This window comes from Akebia trifoliata, chromosome 8 (genome assembly GCF_017979445.1).
Source record: "Akebia trifoliata isolate Shusen 1 chromosome 8, ASM1797944v1, whole genome shotgun sequence".
Lineage (NCBI taxonomy): Eukaryota > Viridiplantae > Streptophyta > Magnoliopsida > Ranunculales > Lardizabalaceae > Akebia > Akebia trifoliata.
Genome location: NC_141382.1, coordinates 7,577,699 through 7,598,138, shown reverse-complemented (window position 1 = coordinate 7,598,138; position 20,440 = coordinate 7,577,699). Strand labels below are relative to the sequence as shown.

Sequence of the window (20,440 nt, the reverse complement as noted above, 5' to 3'; positions counted from 1 at the left end):
TTGGATAATCTGATCAGCTAACGCAGTAGCTGTCTTGCTCTTTGGCTTTGGAAGAGTGATAAGATCAACTGTATGGTTTGGAACTTTGGTATATACTACAGCGAACGGAGTCTTACCTGTAGACCTGTTAACCATGCTATTATAGGCAAACTCAGCCTGAGGAAGTGCAATATCCCACTGCTTGGGCTTGTCTCCAGCAATACATCGAATCATTGTTCCCAGAGTTCTGTTCACTACCTCCGTTTGGCCGTCAGTCTGAGGGTGATAAGCGCTGCTAAATTGAAGAGTAGTATCAAAACGCTTCCAAAGAATCTTCCAGAAATGACTTACAAACTTCACATCACGATCAGAGGTGATTGTGCGAGGTATGCCATGTAATTTTACTATTTCCCGGAAAAACAGATTGGCTATATTACTTGCATCAGCAGTCTTCTTGCATGGAACAAAATGTGCCATCTTGGAAAATCTATCAACAACGACGAAAACTGAATCTACTCCTCGTTGGGTCCTTGGTAAGCCAAGAATAAAATCCATAGATAAATCTTCCCATATATTCTCCGGTACGGGCAGAGGAGAGTACAACCCAGTGTTCTGTGTTCTACCCTTCGCACTTTGACATATCCCACATCGTTCGACAAAGCGACTTATTTCTTTCCGCATATGTGGCCAGAAAAATTTGTCCTCAACCATTTCTATAGTCTTATCCCTGCCAGTGTGTGCTGAGAGACCACACGCATGAGCTTCCCTTATTAATTGCTCTCGTAAAGATGATCGAGGTACACAAAGTCTATTACCTCTAAACAAATATCCTTCATGAATGTTATAGTCGCCACTGTTTTCTTTCTCCAAACAACTCTTCCAGACATCCCCAAAATCCATATCATCAGAATATAACCCTTTCAAGTAATCAAAACCAATTACCTCTGTATGCAGAGTAGTCAGCAAGTAACTTCTACGACTCAAGGTATCTGCAACCTTGTTTTGAAATCCAGCCCTATGCTTAAAAACAAAGGTGAATTTCTGAAGAAAAAGAACCCATCGAGCATGCATTCGACTAAGAGTTTTCTGCGTATTCATAAACTTCAGCGCCTGATGATCACAATGTAAGACAAATTCGTTGTGAATTAGATAATGCTCCCAATGCTGCAATGCTCGGATAATGGCATACAACTCCTGCTCATATGTTGTCCATTTCTGCCTTGCATCATTGAGCTTCTCACTAAAAAACTCCAATGGACGACCCTCTTGAGACAGTACATCGCCAATCCCTGTCATAGAAGCGTCGGTTTCAACTTCAAAAACCTTACTAAAGTTTGGTAGAGCTAATATAGGAGCTGCTGTGAGCTTTTCTTTGATGAGTTCAAAACTTTTTCGCTGTTCCGTACTCCACTTGAACCTCCCTTGTTTCATACAATCTGTCAAAGGGGCTACAATGGTGCTGAAATGCTTAATGAAACGACGATAGAAGGTGGCAAGACCATGAAAACTCCTCACTTCATGAACTGACTTGGGTTCTGGCCATTCCTTGATAGCCTGTACTTTCCTTTCATCTGCTTTAATTCCTTCAGCACTGACTACAAAACCAAGAAACAAGAGCTGACTAGCTAAAAAGTCACACTTCTTTAAGTTGAGGAACAACTTGTTTTCTCTAAGAGCCTGCAAAATTAATCTCAGGTGACCAAGGTGATCCTCAGTATTCCGGCTATATACTAGGATGTCGTCAAAATAAACAACAGCAAATTTTCCAATAAATGGCTTGAGTACTTCATTCATCAACCGCATAAAAGTAGCAGGTGCATTACTGAGACCGAAGGGCATTACCATCCACTCATAAAGCCCTTCACGAGTCTTGAATGCAGTCTTCCATTCATCTCCCTGCCTAACTCGAATTTGATGGTAACCGCTTCTCAAATCCATCCTTGAAAAGACTTGTGCCCCATCTAACTTGTCTAGCATGTCCTCCAGCCGAGGAATAGGGAAGCGATATTTCACGGTAATCTTGTTTATGGCTCGACTATCCACACACATCCGCCAAGTCCCATCTTTCTTTGGAACTAACAATGCTGGTACAGCACAAGGACTCAAACTAACCCGTATGAGTTGTTTCCGCAGCAACTCATCTACTTGTTCTTGTAAGATTTCATGCTCCTTTGGGCTCATCCTATAATGAGGAAGATTGGGAAGACTAGCACCAGGCAGCAAGTCAATCTGATGTTGGATGTGACGCAAAGGAGGTAGCTGGTTCGGTAGCTCTGCAGGAACAACATCTACAAACTCGAAAAGTAATGTTTGAATCTCTTTAGGAATCAGAGGATTTTCAGCAGCTTGTTCTTGCATCACCAAGACCAAGAGTGTCTTTGACTTCTTCACGTCTAGTTGAAATTGGTTTCCTGAAACAGTGACTAGCTTGTTTTCTTTCTTAGGTGGCTCATTCTTAAAATCAAGTGACAATAAGGCAATTCGTTTTCCTTTCCACTGAAAATAGTAAGTATTGGTCTTCCCTTTGTGAATAACATCCCTGTCATATTGCCATGGCCTTCCCAATAAAACATGGCAAGCATCCATGTCTACTACATCACAATGCAACTCATCTTTGTAGTGTTTTCCAATCGAGAATGTTAGCTTGCAAAACTCATTAACTTTAGATTCAGTCCCCTTCTTAATCCACCCAATTCGATAAGGATTAGGATGAGCTTCTGTTTGCAGCTCCAAGGTCTTCACCAAGGCCCTAGAGACAATGTTCTCTGTGCTTCCACTGTCTATGATAACCTCACACACTTTTATTAATTGTGCACCTAGTCCTGAATATGGCATTTCGCTGAGTTGCTAATGGTACCCTAGGAGTCAAGAGCAGGTTCTAAATTATGCAGGTTACATGGTCTCCCACATCTCCAGCTACAAACTCAGTATCTCGTTCACCATCATCATACTCCTCCACAAGATACTCATTCTCTGACCCGCTGTTCTCCTCCACCAGATTAGCTTGATGGGCCCGTTGAGGACAATCATTGGAGCGATGTCCAGGTTGGTTGCAGCGGTAGCATCTCCCTGGCATTGGTTTAGCATACGGATTGGGTCGATTTTGGATTGAAGGCAGTCTGTTTGAGGATTTGAATGGGGTAGATGAGGTATCTCCCTGATGTTTTATCTGAGAATTAGAGCCAACTCCTGGATCGGGGGCTCGCTGCTTCTCACCCAAAGATTCAGATTGAAACCTGCGACTGGAAGAACCTTTGTTTCTTGCAAAGTTACTCTCCAATTTCATAGCAAGATTGATAGCTTGAGACAATTTCGAGAGTGGCTGCAGACTCAATTGTTCTCGGTACCTCTCTTGAAGTCCTCCAATAAACCTTGAAACCAGCTGGTTATCTGTCTCCTTCAATTCAAGCCTAGCATTCAACCTGTAAAACTCCTCCACATAATCAGAAATACTCCTCCCCCCTTGTTTGCACGATTGGTACTTTTGGAAAAGTATCTGTTCATGATCATCTGGTAAGAATCGCGACCTCAACAACTACTTCATCCGAGGCCAAGTTCGAATGGGTTGTTTACCCTCACGTCGGCGTTGATTCAGAAGTTGATCCCACCAGGCAGAAGCACCACCTTTCAATCGATACACAACAAATTTGACCTGCCTTTCCTCAGGAATTTCCAAACAATCAAAAAATTCTCTACAGCCCGAATCCAATCCAAAAATTCCTCAATATTCAAATGGCCATCAAAGCTAGGAATATCCATTTTCATCTTGTAATTAGAGACTTCATTACCTCGATAATTCCTCTGATTACGATCAAAACGCCGATTTCTCATGCCCCGATCTACTATCTCTTCTTCACTTTCCGAATCGACCACCCTATGATGATCGCGATAAGTTTCATCATCTTCAGAACCATCGTAACCACCATGAGCTATGTGATCTCGATTCTGATGTCGTCGTCGCTGATTCCGAACACCACCCAAATGATTGCGAGCCATATCTCGCTCATCATTATGGTTAGCGCCTGGATCAGTTCCTGATACGTTGCCATCTCGCAGAGCTTGACGGATTTCTTGCACGAAATCCTCAAATCGCGAATCGATCCTCTGCTCAAGATTTGCAATCGCTGCCCAAAGGGCCTGCACACCACGCTTTTCGTAGTTGGTGCGGCGACCATCTCCATCAGTTCCAGCCATCTTGAACCAAGGCAAACCTTGCTCTGATACCAATTGATGAAGATGACCTGTAATTTCTGGATAAATACAACCAGAAGGGGAAGATCACTTCGAATCCAACCCTTAAAACAGAGAAGATGTCACTCAAAACTCACAAAAGGAAATGGGGAATAATCTTCATTGCATTCTCATTCTTTCCAGCTATATTTATAGCCATTACAATCCTCCCAAATCTGTTATGCAACCAACAAAAATATCCAAAACAGAATAACAACTAACAAATCAGTAACAACTTGAAAGTGCTCAAAACAACAACTAACAAATCAGTAGCAAACTACCCTTAATAACAGCAAATGACTCTAAACTACCCTTAATAACAGCAAATGACTCTTACTCCTACATCAGTTGTCATCTCTGTTTATTGTTAGATCTGTAAAAAAATTGCAGCCAGATAAGATGTTCTCTTTTGTTGCTCTAGGTTCCCACAATGGCATTTATTAGTAAAGTTGGAAATTTACTTAAGCAGAGTATAAGCAAGCACATCAATTCTCAATTGTTTGCATCTAATCCATCTATATTCCAAACAATTAGATGCATGCCATCTTCCAAGCTATTCATTGGAGGTGTGTTCGATCTTTATCTAGTACAAACTGAAACATTGTCATACTTCTACTTCGTCATGATCTCTTCAAACTTGGCTACTCAGGTCTATCATACAGCACGGATGATACAAGTCTGAGAGAAGCTTTTTCTTCCAATGGGGAAGTCATTGAAGGTATTGGTTATGCTTGATCTTTTTTTGCCCTAAAGTTGATTACTTTTTTTTTTTTTGCTGAATAAGTCAGTAGGTTAGTGGATAGCAATCAGTAGGTGAAGACAGATTTTGAACATAGGTCGTGGTACAACACTCACAGACTTTAACCAACTTAGCAAGTTGTCACTTTTGAGTACAACTTTGTTGGAATTTGATGATTCATGGAATACTATCACAAGCTATCTCTTCTGTTAGTGATATGAAGTACCAAAGTTTATGTTAAGATTGTGGAGTTTGTGGATTGGCTGCCAACCTGATGTAACTCTCAATTATTGGGGCTTGGAATTGAAAATGCAAGCTTGATTGTCACAAACAATATATTAAATTACTAGAATGTGATTTATATAAAAAATTAATAGGATGTGAACAAGAAAAGTATTGATGATGCCCTGTATGTGGATCATATGTACTAGTAAGTTAAAGTAATAAAACCCTCATATTGTGTTCAAAATGCACACAAAAGTACAATAGGATCTCTTATTTTGGTTTGTAGGTTTTGATGATTGATGATGTTGGCTAACGCTTTATGCATACTTCAAAGTAAGTTAATGCAGTAAATGTTTGTTCTCTTGTGAGTTGCAATTTCTTTGTGTGATGCGTAATATTTGCAATCTTGACTGTAATTGGAATTTTCGATCTGAGACCCCATTGAGAATTGTGTCATTCCTTGTGCAGGGTGATGTGGAAACATTGAAGAAGACTTGCAGCCCTGAAGTTATTGAAGGGTGTAAAACTGAACATAAAGCTTATGAAAGCCAAGGCATCTTCTTTGATAACAAGGTATGGCATCTAATCTGCTAGGCCAGATCTTTTGTTTTGTGATGGCAATGCATGTCATGATTTCTCTTCTGATTGGAGGGAGAGCTTGGTGGTTGTGAAGGTGTTTTTTTTTTCTTATCAAGCAATGACTCATATCCATCCACCTTCCTCACATGTTTCCCTTGCAAGAAGAGCAAAGGAAAATGCTACAATCTACAAATAGTTATAAATAAAAAACAAAGCCAATACATGAATGGGTTAAGTGTACAAACCAAAAGCCCATGATTCGAGAAATAGAAATTTCATTACAAGTACAAAATGCAAATTCTAAGAAAATACGACTGTGAAGCACTAACTCAAAAGCGTCTGAGATTGAAATAAAACAAAAAAAAGAACAATGGGTGTTGTAGTAAACAACTCATTGAATGGAATTGAAGAGAAGAAAGAAAAATATGCAAGATTTTACAGATTATTACTCATTTTGAAATGTTGCCTTCCTTACTACTACTAAGACCAACTCTAGGACTGCCCATGGTGGCATTAGTGCGTATGATCACTCTCATCTGTTCTTCCAAAGGCTGAACATGACCGACTACTTCTGGAGGTAAGTACCCCTCTTTCACCAAGCTCAAGCCGGCCAACATCTTGTTTGTGTTGCTGATGAGCCACTCTGTTCCACTTTTTTTACTACTAATTTTATAATCATCAACATAGCATATATTCTAAATCTCTTTTTTCAGGTAAGACTTCTTTGTTGTTTTATATATCGCCTGAAATTTCAACAAATGCTCTTTAAAATCCCATTCAGTAACTACGTTCTTAAATGGGTTTGAAAGTGATATATTTTCATTGATGTACTTGACAAGAGAATGCATACTCATGCAGTTTTCAAAGAAGGGATCTTTCAGTAACTCATTTGCAGCGGGTCTCTTTTTTGGATCTTTAGTCAGGTAAGGAAGGACCATTTCTTTGAATACTTGTGTAGAAATTGTGAATCTCCACTTCTTGTAATCAGAGATGAGTAATGGGTTTCCCATCCTCATAAAATCAGACGTAGTAAAAGGTTGGTCATTTTCAAAGAAGAGAGGAGGTTTACCAGAAATAAGTTCTAAAACGATCATTCCAAACAACCATATGTCTAACATGGCGGTAAAGTCTTCAATAATCTAAAAATTAAATCAATAAGGAGTATTTGATCTAGGAAACAGTGGCAATGTAGGGGAATCCAAACATTGAGGAAAATAAGAGGGCACGATAGAGCGGAGAGAGCCAGAAGAGATGAAAGGCATCACGACCATTTACTTCTGATTGTGTTTTATTTCTAAGCAATTATGTGATTCAATTTCGTAAGTGTCCAATTACTTAGATTAGAGTTTGTTTAATAATGGAATTTCAATTTATAATATGAATTTTGAGTTGTTTAGTTTAATTTGGAACTTGTTTTATGATTTTTCTTTTGTTTTTTATTTTTTTGATTTTTTATTACTATTTCGTTTATTGTGATTGGTGAATTAGAGGACCATCTTATTGTTTGTTAAACCTCCATATTTGACGGCCATACTCTATGGATTTTTTTGTTATTTTTTTAAGCTCATTCTCCAATAATTTGTACCATAGTTTCTCACAAGTATGTATGTATTTATGTACATATGTATGTATTTGCATGCATATATTTGTTTCTTTCTACTATTTTCGTTGTCTTCTTCTTCATTTTACAAATCTTTAATGTCATGATTTGTATAATAATGGGAGTCGATGGGAGAGTTTATATCTTTGTAAGGTAATAGTATTGTTCTTATTTCTAAAGAAAGGTTTACTTTAATCACCCAATTACCTTTAAAAAAGAATGAATTTTTTAGGCCTGGAAAATGTAAGAGACAAGACTAAACAATAGTACTACTTCATTTCAACAGAAAGGAAAATGGAGAATTTGTCTAGACCCAAACGAGTTGTGGAAGGAAAAAGAGGTCGGTGGAGAGTTAATGGTAACAATAAAAATATTTTAATTGATGGAGAAAAACAGCCGATTGGATGTAAACAAGGCCTAGTGTTCATAAGCGACAATGATGAGAAACCTCATAGATAATGCTCGAGTACACTTTGCCACGAATTTATAACCAAGATAAAAAGGTTGGTGTAATTTTTCATTTTTTGTAATTTAAATTAAAACCATGGTCATTTAAATCAAAGGAGGTATAAAAGTGAATTTACCTTGGTTTTTTTCTTACAAGTTATATCTATCTTTGTCAAGATAAAAATGTTAGTGTAATTTTTCATTTTTGTAATTCAAATTAAAACAATAATCATTTACTCTTGTTAAATCAAAAGGGTATAAAAGTAAATTTACATTTTTCCTGCAATTTATGCTCATATTGTCAGTTGACATTTGTGAAATTTCCATTCCATCACGCTATTATTCATTTTAATTCAAAATTAAATATTTTTACCAAATAGGAAAAAAGTTAAATTACAAAATACCCTTCCCAAAAGTATGTTGTTTTATAATAAATATTAATGGGGTATTTTAGTAATCTCAAACAATATTTTTCTATCTGATAAAGAAAATACTGAAATTAACTTTTTGCCAATAATTATGTAGACATATAAACCTCAAAATAGCTTATCCAGATTATAAGAAACCTGAAGAATTTCCCACTTTTCTACAACTATTTTTTAGTAATTTCTCCTTAAATTTGATATCCATCTATTTTTGAGTTATAACTCTTTTTATGTTTGGTATTTTAGAAGCAATTTCAAGAATGGGTGTTGTGTAGAATTAAAATGTGTGGGCATTCAACATGTTGTAAAAAGAATGAGGTGATCAACCATAATGAATCGGTTGGAAGCTCAAATTTTGAAGAAAGAGAAAGAAAGCGACAAAAGCGATCTAACACAGAAAACAACAATCAATTGATTAATGTTGAGCATTGCATTGATGATCGAGAAAAAGCGAATCGAGCTTGACCTCCATGAATTATTTTGACTATAAAGAAGAGCATTTGACCTCGGAACTGATATCAATCCTACAAAATAGCAATTATTTTAACTTTTTGGATAATTGGTATCTGCTAAGCCAGGAGCACCTGATGGGTTCATTCTAAATTTCTGACCCAACAAGATTTGGATTTATGCTTGTTTACTAGTTTTGTCATATAGTTATGTTATTTCGCTTATTGATCAACATCTCTCTCTCTCTCTCTCTCTCATTAATCATGTTTTGAATTTGTTAGTTTTGTCCTGGTTTAATTCCGATAAATTTGAGAAATTTTCATAAAATTTAGATAAAGTTTTTAAGAACCTTATCTTATGCTTGAAATATGAATTTATAAGAAAATGAAATTTTAATGTGAATGGTGAAAATGTTACCATATTCTATGATTAAGTCAAATAAATTATTGATTAATTCACTGTTGATTTAATTGACTAGTCTCTATGTGCCTGTCAATGGATGGAGTCCGATCTAATTAAAATATGATAATGACCATGACACCCTTGAATTTCAAGCTGCCATGATATGAGTTGTATTTGATTTTTATTTTTATTTTCTTAAATACAGATGATAATTATAAATAGGTCATATTTATAAGTATAATTATAAAGAGGTGTGCTTAGCAAGTAAAGCCTTTTGCAATGTTGAGCATAAATCTTAACTTTTCTCTTTTAAAGTTGTTTAATAAATATTGAACCGTTCGACAAATTTGAACTTCTGCGCAACCAGTTTGACAAGACTTTGACCGTTGAAAATGATTCCAATCTTAGTGAGTGCAGACTTACTAAATTCCCACGGAGATTCCAATCTTAATGTAGATGGAAATTTGTTGTTGTCTTTAACATAAAATGTTAAAGTCCTGAAATATAACTATAAGATGGAGTTAGATTAGGATTTTTTTTTTTAATTTTTTATGTTGATGTCTCTTTCTAGAGGTACATATTCAAATGTAACTTGGTTTTGGACCTTGAACTTTGAAATAATAAATCTTTGATCTCTATAAATCGAACTCTAACTTCTTCTAAAATTTTCATTTCAACTTATCTCTCTTCCCCTAATTTTCAATTGAGAGAGAGAGAGAGAGAGAGAGAGAGAGAGAGAGAGAGAGAGAGAGAAAGAATAAGAAAATGTCAGACTATAAATTCTTACCTAATGATGTAGCTTTATTGTGCTATCTTAAAGCTAAGGTAAACAAAGAAATATTTGAATCAAATCCCATTATGAATTGTCAAATCTATGACTTTGTACCATGGAAACTCCCAAGTATGAATGTATATTTCTTTCTTATTACTATTTTTCTTCTTTGTCTTACAAGTCTATAATTACATGTTCAACGACCTAGTTTGTATAATGAAAGAAGATTTGAGAGGTCACAACTTTGTAAGACATAGAATTCTTGATTGTCATGGGAGACACCTTAACTCTTGATTGTCTTTCAATTAAACAACGAACATTTTAATAAATTAATTTTATGATTTTTTTTATAGGACTTGAAAATGTAAAAGACAAGACTACATGACAATATTACTTTGTTCCAAGAGAAAGGATGACAGTAAATTCTTTTAGACCCAAACGAATTGTAAAAAGAAAAAGAGGTGTGTGAAAAATTAATGGTAAAGGTAAGGATATTCTTGATAAAGAAAAAAGGCCGATTGGACACAAGCAATGGCTAGTGTTCATACTCGACAATGACGAGAAAACCCCATGGTTAATGCACGAGTACACTTTACCCTCAATTTTTGATCAAAATAAAAATGTTGGTATGAAAGTAAATTTATTGAAATTTGTGAGATTTCTGTTTTAGGCTTTTAGCACAATATTCTTTATAATTGAAATTAATTTTTTTTTACCAACTAGGAAAATACCAAGTGTATGTTTGATTGAATGGAAAGTGACTTTCCATGCAATTTGAAATCCATGGAAAAATAGTGGTGGAAAATGGGTAGAATCGAAAAATCAAATTCTATTGTTTGATTGTACTTGGATAAAATCATGAAAAAATTATGAGGAAAAAGAAGAAGGCGAGAGGAAGAGAAAGAAGATGAGAAGAGGGGAGAGGAAGAAGAAGATGAGGAGGAAGAGGGAGGGGGGAGGATATGATGGTGGTGGTGATGGCGACGGTGATGGCGGAGGTGATGGATGTAGAGAGAGAGAGAGAGAGAGAAGGTGGCCGAGATGGTGATGACGGCGACGATGATGGTGACGACGGCAAGGTTAGTGTGGTAATGGTGGTAATGGTAGGGAAGAAGAAAATATGAATAGAGAAGAATTGGGGATGGAAAATTTGGGTGGATTTCATTTTCCCACTCATATGGGTGAGAAAATGAAATCCATGTTTTGGTGGACTTTTTGATTGAGGTGGAAAATGAATTTTCATTACCATGTGCAATCAAACACTTGAAAAATGTCATTTTCCATGGAAATTGATTTTGCACCCTATTTTCCATGTGCAATCAAACATACCCTAAGTTAAATTTAAAAATATCCTTCTAAAAAATGAAATGTAATAGTAAAATATTAAAGGGGGTATTTTAGTAATTTCAAAAAATATTTTCTTTGTGGTAAATTTTTTTGAAAATGACACTTTGCCTATTATGTAGATATATATATATATATATTCATAATAAATTGACTCCCAAAGTATCATATCATATCAAAATTATTAGAAACCTAATGAATTTCACATTTTTCTACTTTTTTATTTTTATTTTTATTTTTTATTATTGATAATTTCTCTATTTTTTATACTTTTTTGGTAATTAATTTATCCTTAAATTTGTTATCCATTTATTTTAGGATTGTAACATTTTTTATGTTGTGTCTTAGAAGATATTTCAAAAATGGGTGGTATGTAGAATTAAAATGAGTGGGCGAGTAGAATGGTCTGAAGAGATAAACCATAATGGATCAATTGCGAGCTCAAATTTTGGTGGAAGAGATACAAACAATAATGCTTAATTGATTAATGTCGAGTAGCTACGACAATAACAACATTATACTGATGTTCAAGAAAACAACGAATGTGATGTGATCTCAATGGAATATCGTTACAATGAAGAAGAAGACGCTTCGAGTCCGGATCAGATTTTAATCCTGAAAAACAGTGATTTGGAAATACTCTCCATCAAAGATGTAGAATATGAAAGACTGCATTTGAAATGGTGTCATTCTTGCAAAAAAACAATTATCCTAAAGAGGATAGGAACAGTGAAATTTATTTCGATAGTAACTTATGGGCGGCACCAATATATGTTAAGCCTTGAATGGGTCCATTGTAAATTTCTAATCCAACAAAGGTTTGATTTTTATGTAATTTAGATTTTCATGTTGAAAATCCCAATCTTACCGTCGTTGAACATGGGGTTGGTGTCGCTGACATCATACCACTCTTTTTTCGCCCGATCATCCTCTTAGCTGCTGTGGTGGTTGCTGTTTGGTGTTTGTGGGACTTTTTATCAATAAAAATACTATTGTAACTTATTGTATGTAGCAAAGTGTAAACTTATATAGAGAAATTAAAAATCATCATCATCCAACAACACAACAGATTGACTAACAAATGTTAACATTGAAATCCTTGGAGCATAAGGTAACTCTTGAAATCCTTAAAAGGATCTAAGATAATTCAAATTGGAGTACAAGCAGAAAGCAACATATTGAAATATCTTTCTTTCTTAGGATCCTTCACTTAATATTTGGAAATAGCCCTATTATAACTTAGCCTAGGATCATAATTTAATTTCCTATTAAATTATTTTATGCTTTTATTTGTTCTTGGTAACTTAATCGATATCTCAGGTTCACCATTCTAGATTAGTTTGCATTGTTTGACATCACAGGATGTAATGCGGGCGTAGAATACAAGCTATAGGGCTGGCTACATTTGTATATGGTATTTAACTCCTTTTAATCATATATTTATTTACATCTGCCCACTGTAAATCCGCCCCTGCATGATACTATCCCTAAATATTGTCACAAACTTATATTTGTTTAAATCTGCCCAAAAGGACATAACTCTTATAAAAAAGACGATACAAAAAATAAGATGGCAAACAATTTTGTATATTGATGAAGATGGTGATACAAATCTTAAATACACTTAAAACATTTTCCACTAATCAATCGTCAAGACTTTGCAAAATAGGACGCATGGTTTTAAAATTCGGTTTCGTGTCTTGTCTCGTCTAGGCTCGATATCGAGTCATCTCAAATGAGTTTTCTGACACGTTTGAAACGTCTTGTTCAAAAATAATAAAAAATTGAACATAACGTATTAAATCTCGATCAAAAAATTGACTTGTACATTTGTATCGTTTAGCCATGATACGCAATTATCTCTCTTCCCTTAATTTTCAATTGAGAGAGAGAGAGAGACTGAGAAAATGTCAAACTACAAATTCTTACCTAATGATGTAGTCTTATTGTGCTATCTCAAAGCTAAGGTAAACAAAGAAATATTTGAATCAAATCCCATTATGGATTGTCAAATCTACGACTTTGTACCATGGAAATTCCCAGGTATGAATGTATATTTCTTTCTCATTACTATTTTTCTTCTTTGTCTTACAAGTCTCCAATTACATGTTGAGTGAACTAGTTTGAATAATGGAAGAAAATTTGAGAGGTCACAGTTTTGTAAGACATAGAATTCTTGATTGTCATGAGGGTCTACCTTAACTCTTGATTGTCTTTCAATTAGATAACGAACATTTTAATAAACTAATTTTATGATTTTTTTTTTTATCGGGCTTGAAAATGTAAAAGACAAAACTAAAGGACAATATTAATTTGTTCCAAAAGAAAGGATGATAGTAAATTCTTTTAGACCCAAACAAATTGTAAAAAGAAAAAGAGGTGTGTGGAAAATTAATGGTAAGGGTAAGGATATTCTTGATAAAGAAAAAAGGCCGATTGGACAAAAGCAAGGGCTAGTGTTCATACTCGACAATGACGAGAAAACCCCAAGGTTAATACACGAGTACACTTTACCCTTAATTTTTAATCAAAATAAAAAGGTTGGTATGAAAGTAAATTTATTGAAATTTGTGAGATTCCTGTTTTAGGCTTTTAGCTCAATATTCATTATAATTGAAATTAATTTTTTTTACCAACTAGGAAAATAACTAAGTTAAATGTAAAAATATCCTTCCCAAAAATGCAATGTAATGGTAAAATATTAAAGGGGGTATTTTAGTAATTTCAAAAAGTATTTTCTATTTTAGTAAATTTTTTTAAAAATGACACTTTGCCTACGATGTAGATATATATTATAATAAATTGATCCCCATAGTAGCATATCATATCAAAATTATTAGAAACCCAATGAATTTCACACTTTTTTTTTCTACTTCTTATTTTTATTTTTTATTATTGGTAATTTCTCTTTAAATTTGATATTCATCTATTTTTTCTACTTTTTTGGTAATTAATTTGTCCTTAAATTTTTTATTCATTTATTTTTGGATTGTAACATTTTTATGTTTTGTGTTTTAGAAGATATTTCAAAAATGGGTGGTATGTAAAATTATAAAGAGTGGGTAAACAGAATGGTCTAAAGAGATTGAAGAGGTTAACTATAATCAATCAATTGAGACCTCAAATTTTGAAGGAAGGGATGCAAACAATAATGCTCAATTGATTAATGTCGAACAACTATGACAATAACATTACACTGATGGTCAAGAAAACAACGAATTTGATGCGACTTCAATGGAATATGTTTACAATGAAGAGAGGTGTGAAATTTTTTTGGATGATAACTTATGGGGGCCACCAATATATTGCAAGCCTTGAATGGGTCCATTGTAAATTTCTAATCCAACAACGGTTGGTTTTTATGTAATTTAGATTTTCAATCAACAAATTTTGAATCCTATGTTTGCTTTATGCTGTTTCACTTTATTGCTTTAAGTTTAGTTGATTGTTTTGTTTTTGCCTTGAGTAATTTTAGTCTCACATCGACTATGAGAAGAATTGATTTGCAATTCTTAAATAGTTGTGCTTCTAATAGCTTTAAAGTTGATAGAAGTAGTTGGCGGGCTCACGTATGCACACGGGGGCCCAAGAGGAAAACCCAAGGTTCCAATTGAAATTTGGATCTATCGGTCTGACAAACCTTAATGCGTGTAGCCATGTAGGATGTGCACGCAAGGGGGGTGCTAACTCTTGGATTTACACCTCACGTGGGTGCGTGCAAAGGCCGTGGGTTGTTGAAGTTACGTTCCAATTTAGAGACCCTTTTGGATACGTGGGTTGTTGAATCCTGCAGAACGAATGCCTACAGATTGTGGTACCGTTGCAGAGGCAAATTTTGTTTTAGGATAGTGCTTTGTGCATACCTCAACAATTTCTTTTTTAGGTAATATTTTTCTATTATATTCAATTTGAAAATCAAGATTTGTTCTAATTTCTTCTCTCTCTACCATAAGAAATCAGTATTCAATAACAACAATTTGTTGGTGGATCTTAGTCGATTCTATGAACATGATATGAATTGCAACAATTAGAAATCAAGAAGAGACAATTCAAATAAGGGTATTTTCCAACATAATATCAATTAAAAACCTTTAATGCCTTCAAACATAATAAATAATTTGAGATGGGCGAATCCGTACCTCTTTCTTCTTCAAATCTGTTAAAGATGTCCCTGGTAATTTGAGAGTGTTGAGTGAAAGATCGAAACCTTAGATCAATTATTATGAAATCTGATTTCGTCTGGAAACCCTAGTTATCTTTCTTCAAAATCCGAGATTCTGTGAGTGAGAGATCAAGCGAAGAATTAATGTTCAAAATTAGATCGATTCTATGAGTGAAAGAGAGTTGATCGAACGAAATCTAGTGTGAGTGAAAGAGAAAGAGAGTAGATCGAAGGAAAATCAATGAGTAAAAAAGAGAGATTCGAACAAAATCGGTGAGTGAAAGTGAGAGGGATTCGATTGAAGAAAAACCAGTGTGAGTGAAAGAGAGAGACTGAGGCCCTGTTCTTTTCAGCTTCAGGAGCCAGCTTTTTTTGCTTTTTTAACTTTTAAGCCAAAAATACCAGATAAATGATGTTTGTTTAGGCTTTTTTGGCTCTTGTAGATTTCAATTGAAGCCCAAAAGTAGCTTCTAAAAGAAGTCGCCCAAGGTAATTACCAAAATACCATTTATCTTTAATCAAATTTCCAACTAAACTTAATCTTAAAAAATGAAATGAGATTATTAAAATACCCTTCATATTTATCAAAATACCCTTCATCTTTAATCAAATTTTCAACCAAACTTTACCTTAAAAAACAAAAAGGAATTATCAAAATACCATTCGACTTTACCAAAATACCCTTTATTTTTAATCAAATTTTCAACCACTTAACCTTAAAAAATAAAAAGGAATTACCAAAATACCCTTCATCTTTAATCAAATTTTCAACCAAACTTAACCTTAAAAAATAAAATGAAATTATCAAAATACCCTTCATCTTTACCAATTATCAATTAATCAAATTTTCAACTAAACTTAACCTAAAAAATAAAATGAAATTATCAAAATACCCTTCATCTTTACTAATTATCAAAATACCCTTCATCTTCCAAAATACCCTTCATCTTTAATTAAATTTCTAACCAAACTTAACGTTAAAAAATAAAATGGAATTACCAAAATACCCTTTATCTTTACTACAAAGATCAAAAGTAATTCATCATCACTACTTTATTACCAAAACATCTTTCATCTTTATGTGGATGTTAGATTGTATATTATGCAGGTATTTTCTTTATCATATGTTTATTTTTATCATATATATATATATATATATATATATATATATATATATATATATATATATATATATATATATAGTGTAATTATATATTTATTAAGGTATTCTACTATATTTTTGTGCATTATAAGTGCATTATCAATATTAAGGGTATTCTGGTCATTTTATAAGAATTCAACAATAAAAAGTTGTCAAACGAACATCAATTTCTGGTTTATGTGCTTCTGTAACGAACAAGTTTTTGCTGGATGTGATTTTTCAGGCTCTGGCTTTTACTTCTTTTAGAAGCCAGCTTTTGGAGCTGGAGTTGACTTCTGTAAAGAACAGACTCTGAGAACTCTGAGAGAGTCGATCGAATAAAATTGAGTGTATGAGTCGGATTTGAGGAAATAATAACGATCCGAATCGAGTCGAACGAAAAAGAATCTGAGTCAAGTCGAATTTGAGGCGGAAAAAGAAGTTTTTTGCGGGTTAGCGAGAGTTGGAATCCATCGCTTAAAACGACAGCTCAAAGCTATCGTTTTTTCCGTAATAAACGTGATTTTCTTCTCTTTGTATGCTTAGTTTTCTCCAAAGTTAGAGTCGAAGTAGTGTTAGTGTTGGATAACTTAATTACTTATTTGGATAAATGCTTGTTTTTTTCCTTCTTTGAAGAGGGAACTTCGGTTTTCTCTTCTATTAATTGGTCTTGTTTTGGTATTTGTAAACTTGATTAAGGTAGATTTGGCTTTTTTAATTATGATCTATTGGTTTAAAGATCAAATATGTCATATTTTGATTATGGTGATTTTGAAAACTTTTGATGTGCCTCACCCGTACCTTGGGAATAGGGCCTATGATTAACCCATTTTGATTATTTGATTGATTCATCTTATTAGGTGTGTGGTTCCAATAGATTGTATAAACCATTTGGATATGTTTAGACTTTAGGATCTTGTAGGAGATTTTTCGGATCTCCCACTCCTCGAGATCTATTTTATTGATGATGTTTTGATCTTTGAATTATGTATTGACTTTCTACTTTCTCCTATTTTCTTCTCTTACTGGACTTTGTCTTTCCAATCATCTTCTTCTTTGGTCTCACCTTAAAAGACATTGGTGTGTTATCACCAAAAGACTTCCGACGATCAAGTTAAAACTTGAGAAAATGTAAAGCAAAGAGAAGAAGTTTAGAGGCAGAAAATTATGATGTGTTCTAACTTCCTTTGTAGTAGAAGTTTCCTTATTTATAGAAAAATAAAGAGTCATGATAATTTAATTACTCCACGTGGCATACTCAATCGACTACTTGACGTGACAAGTTCAAGTATCGTAGATTTGCACTCCTTGTGATACATGATTCCCTGAGATACACTTTTTTATGGGGAAGTGTAGCTGTGTATCTTGAGGAGCGCAAATCTACGGTTCCCAAACTTATCACGTCTGAATAGTTGATTGAGCTTGCCATGTGGGGGTAGTCTGTGGCACCCCGCCAAACGCTAACACAAATCTCCATGTCAGATCTCGAGGTACTAGGTGGCACCTTGAAATTTCGGCATGGTCTCCTCTGTTTATGTTAGCATTCCAAGGCGTTCAACCTGCACCTGATAAACGACATACAATCTTACATATATACATACAAAATATCATACTAGCGGATGCCTATATACATCTAATAACATACGATAGATCAGAGTACGGAAGGGTAAACAAAATACAAGATTATACAAAAATTCCTCACTCTAACAACAGTCCTAACACTCAATATAGAATCCATAATACTTTTAGACGAACTAACACCACTAGGGGATATAACCCCAATACTCACCCAGTGATGAACTCTGATTGTCTATCTAACCTACTAGATGATCCTCACTCGCTGGTTCTACGCCCGACTCACTAACTGCAGGCTCTGAAGCTAAAAAAAATGAAAAAAAAAGGGTGAGTAACAATGATTACCCAGTAAGGAAAACAAATAATTTCTGCCAATAACTCCTCCTAACATGAACGAATAAGCATACTGAATCATTTTAATAATACAAAGTTTTATAGAAGAAACTACGATAAACTGATACATATAGCTAGGGATGAGCAACTAGACATTTTAAAATTGACATTATATCAATCAATAGTATTCACTATAGCATTTTCTTTACATACAAATCTAATTGATCAAATGGAGAAATTAAACATGTATTTCATTTTATATATCAAAATAAGGCAACAGATACATAATATACTATGGTGGAGTATTGGAATTAGAGAGTTGAGATTCACGACTGGATCGCTCCCAGTCGGGACATGATCTTACAATTCTTTACTAGCTTTTAGTTCCTAATTTTGTGGCCAGTCGCTGCACTTACCACGCTTGGTTGACCATTTATCTAGCTCAGGCTGACCGTTTGACGTGACCATAAGCAATGGGTCTCTTTTCGATATGTCAGAACGTTCAACTACTATAGATTGTTAGTGATCACTGACTAATCATCTTCGTCTATGTCTATCAGGGATGCATGTGATTCCCAAATATACAAACCATTCGTATACGACCACCTTTACATTACAAGTTCACTGGTAAAGATAGAAAGGAATAACCCGGATTCCAGTTGTGACTCCACTCTCATACGCGTCCCATACCACGTATGAGCTTGGTGGTCCTTACCGTACATCCTAAGATAGCACACCACTCAGGATGATATGACGCACTATCCCTTTAGGCATTCACAAACTCTTTAACAGCTCCGAAAATAGCTATATATATATATATATATATATATATATATATATATATATATATTATTTTCATTTAAAAATAAAAGAGAAATTAACAATACAAAGTTGAGAATAAATATCTAATTTCCTACCATGCAAGTGTGGCCAGCTGGCCTAAAATAAATAATGGAACGAAAACGTAAACAACGCCTCGTGCTAACAAAAAGTAAATAAATATGCAACCAGTAATATTATCCCTGGATACCCGTTCACCAACCTACACACAACACAACAATGTAAAATACAGACATCACCCCTCGGGTGTGATTCTGATATTTTACCATTTTTTCCTTTTTCGAATTTTACAGTTTTCAATCTCTCAAACAAAATATTCACTATCTGATATTCATCAACTCAATATGAGTTAATTGAATATTAAATCATTTTTTCAATTATGAAATTTATTTTTATGAATAACATTGAAAAAGTACAAAACTTAGATCAAAACGGGGTCCGAACATTACACAGGACCCAACTGAAGGCAATAACCCGTTAAAATATCCTACCCATGTATAATATTTCATAAAATACAATTAAACATATCAAATATGCAAGTTCTGGTGTGAATTTGAAATAACCAATTGAATTCTATATTTTTGGAAACTCACCACAAAATTTTAATAAAATCTTAAATGCAATTTTCAAAATCTACGATTACTAATAAAAATTTAGAGTTCTTTACAATCTCTAGGCGATAGGATCGAAGTGTGTGCGCGAAAATCAAGGTGATCGACGTAAAAATCAAAATGGATCGGATTTCAAAATGGTTGATTTTTAAATATGAGCCAGTAATTTTGAAGATCTCGATACCGTCGTCCTTTCTCCCTTCTGTGACGGAGAACAGTTTGACCCCGAAACAAGCGAAATCTGAGGTTGAAGTTTCGAAACCCCCGTATATAAATACGGCTGATTTTTGACGATACGGGGTGAAAAAGAAAGTGGAACTAAAAAAGATTGGGTGGATTTTATAAAAATGAAATTGCGGACGTTTCTCCCTTTCGTATCAATCGTCGAAAGTGAACCGTTTGTGATAGATCTAGGGTAGAAAAGTTGAAAAAAAAAAAAAAAATTTTAAAAATTGCTGGCTGATTTTTTTTAACGAAATGGGATGATGAAAAGTTAAAAAAATTATAAAAATTTATTTATATAAAGTTTAGGGACGAAATCGGTATTTTGCCTATTATTTCAATCGACGATAACTTAACCATCCGG

The 20,440-nt window shown here is 34.3% G+C and overlaps 1 long non-coding RNA gene across 6 annotated transcripts; it reads left to right on the top strand.

Annotated features, from left to right (window-relative positions):
* Window positions 1-4,589: 4,589 nt before the first annotated feature.
* On the top strand, window positions 4,590-7,657 carry LOC147395855 (uncharacterized). 6 transcript variants are annotated; one of them, XR_015180508.1, is made up of 4 exons: window positions 4,590-4,927; window positions 5,642-5,746; window positions 6,611-6,675; window positions 6,945-7,242. It is a non-coding gene; the product is annotated as an uncharacterized LOC147395855 (long non-coding RNA). The 6 variants fall into 6 exon arrangements; XR_015180513.1 differs by lacking the exon at window positions 6,611-6,675 and having other exon boundaries at window positions 4,593-4,927; window positions 6,945-7,244; XR_015180509.1 differs by having other exon boundaries at window positions 4,593-4,927; window positions 6,238-7,152.
* Window positions 7,658-20,440: the final 12,783 nt, after the last annotated feature.